Source organism: Mchenga conophoros, linkage group LG7 (genome assembly GCF_057382185.1).
Source record: "Mchenga conophoros isolate Kocher_MC1m ecotype Shallow Benthic linkage group LG7, M_conophoros_male_GT1.1, whole genome shotgun sequence".
Classification (NCBI taxonomy): domain Eukaryota; kingdom Metazoa; phylum Chordata; class Actinopteri; order Cichliformes; family Cichlidae; genus Mchenga; species Mchenga conophoros.
In genome coordinates this window covers 40679299-40681725 of record NC_140532.1, presented here as the reverse complement: position 1 = coordinate 40681725, position 2427 = coordinate 40679299, and the positions used below count along the sequence as shown (strand labels likewise).

At 43.4% G+C, this 2427-nt stretch overlaps 1 pseudogene; it reads right to left on the bottom strand.

Moving 5' to 3' along the window:
- On the bottom strand, positions 1-2226 carry LOC146570672 (zinc finger and BTB domain-containing protein 26-like; annotated as a pseudogene).
- Positions 2227-2427: the final 201 nt, after the last annotated feature.

Genomic DNA, 2427 nt, shown 5'->3' with positions numbered 1-2427 from the left:
CTAACTGTTGCCATAACTCTCCCTTAGGTGGCACCAGAGGCCTGGCATTTGGTGCTGTAAGCACAACAATGTATACTCAAGGGGCTTCCTCCCATGTATGGAGATTGAAGTGGTGTTGCAGCATGGCCTTCTGGGTAAATGTCATGTGGCACAGAGGGCATCTGAAAGGCTTAAAACCAGTGTGGATACCAATGTGAGTCAGATTATTCTTCTGAGAAAAGACTTTTCCACAGACCAAACAGAAATACTGTCTGTGTTCCTTCAGGTGGCCCACATAGCTCTCAAAGTGCTGAAAGACTTTGTCACACTTTCTGCATAGGTATGGCTTTTGGAACACTACTGTATCCGAGTTATCTGCAGCAAAATGAATCTTGGACAGAGGTGTTTTAGGGTGGCAAAAAAGACTAGAGTTCCCTAGCTTTCCACTTTGTTGCAGTTGATTTGCCTTTGGCATGTACTTCTTTTCCTCTTTTGGTGAATCTTTAACATCTTGTTCGTGTTGGTTTTTGGAACTATTTACCAGTTCTGTGTCAGCTGCAGAACTGATCATGGTGGCTGTGGAAGACATTAGGTCATGTAAAACTGCAGAAGGGTGTGGATTACCTGCAGTGTGAGGAGCATGAGATAATGGGTTGCTTGTGTAACATGGCAGAGCATCTCCTTCTTTGCCCAACTTCAGCATGTCAAGGCAACATTCTGCATCTTGAGATAAGTCGATTTTGGCTTCTCTGGGTTCTCTCAGTCCTATAGTATCCACCTTGGCTTCTTGGCCGGCTGTCAACCTGGGGTTTACCACGACTGTTCCAACTTCCTTGCTATTTGTTTTGTGGATGATAGCGTCGGGCAGGGCTGCATCCCTTTCCTTCGGATTATCAAAGCTGGAACCAAGCCACCTGCTGCTGAGCTGCTGGGTTTCCTTCTCCTCTGAGAGTCTAGTCAGATTCAAGAAAGGCGTGGTGGGACTGAGGTACTGTGAAATAGCCTGGACACACTTCTCCACCACCTGGCTCATCTGGAGTACACTGGCTGCAGTCAAGTAGCTCACAAGTTCTCTCTGAGGGACCTGCATACCAGCAATGGATGAAGCAACAATGAATATTAAAGAAACAGCACCAACCGTAAGAAAAAGAGGACTTATTATACTTCTTTGTGAGCTTCTGAGACCGTGAGTCATGCAGAGCTACTATAATAGAATGTAAGAATAAAAATATGGATTGAAAAATTTGTACAATAGGTTCCCCTTTAAAATAATATTCCTCTTGTTCACTTTAAATATGGATCTATTATAAAACTATATCTAGAACCTTTCATTATAGTACAGAAATGAATGATTATACAGTAAAACAAACACCTCAGCTCAAAAGACTTTTGATATATGGCCATATTCAGCTCTGTGATTACAGAAACACTAGATCTTGCACCTCTAGGAACCCTGTGTAGCAGGACAGGAGTAGTGTCTTGGCAACCTTCACGTTGGAAACAACAGCCACACTCAGCTCTGATCGGCCTTTGTGAAGCAGGAACTGATCACGCAGGAAGTCTGAGGATGCTGCAAGCACCACTCTGTGACCTTGGAACTGGAGAGGATGGACAGTAGAGTCCTGTGGCCTGCCCAAGATGAGCGTGATGTCACAAAAGCGATGTTCTTCTCTAAGATCATTCATTTTGCTGAGGATGGAGTCCCCGTGGTTGGGCAAACTAAACTGCAGAGTCTCAGAACAGCCTGGCATGATGGTCTGTCTATAGTAAGAGCATAGTTCTGTTATCATATGGATGCAAGTGTGAGCTGCATAGATTACCCTAATTTTTCATGTTTATTAAAAGGCTCCAAAATGTGGATAACAACCATGTTTTCATTTTCATTTTTCAAATAGGTTTTGGGCCCTGTGTAGGAGTGAGTATACTGCATGTGTGACATTTAAACACTGTAAAGGTTTTGGCATTGTTGGAGATACCATAACATTAGCCCTAAATAACATGATTTACTGGCAAATTCAAACATGTCATAATCAGTCAAATCAATATCTAGCGATCCAGCCCCACCTTGTACTGCAGCCTCATGCCGTGGTAACGGTTCCTGGGTGAGGAATGGATGAGAACCCCAAATAACTTTGAGGAAACACTGGCCTCTCTATTCACCTGATCTCCTTACGGGTTCTGGCGTTCCTGAGGTTTAATTAACGCTCTGCAGATGTGGAAGGATTTATTTCGGTAAAGAAACAGGCATCCTGACTTGCAGTGGCTCTTTGCTGAGGAGGCTTGTGGCAGCAGTGTGTGTGTGGGTGCCTGCGTGCGTATCCACGTTATGCAAGAGGGCATGAAGTAATTAACCCCTTCAGTGCTTTTAGTTCAGCCTTTATATATATATATATATATATGTATATATGTATGTGTGTGTGTGTGCGTGCATGTCTATATATATATATA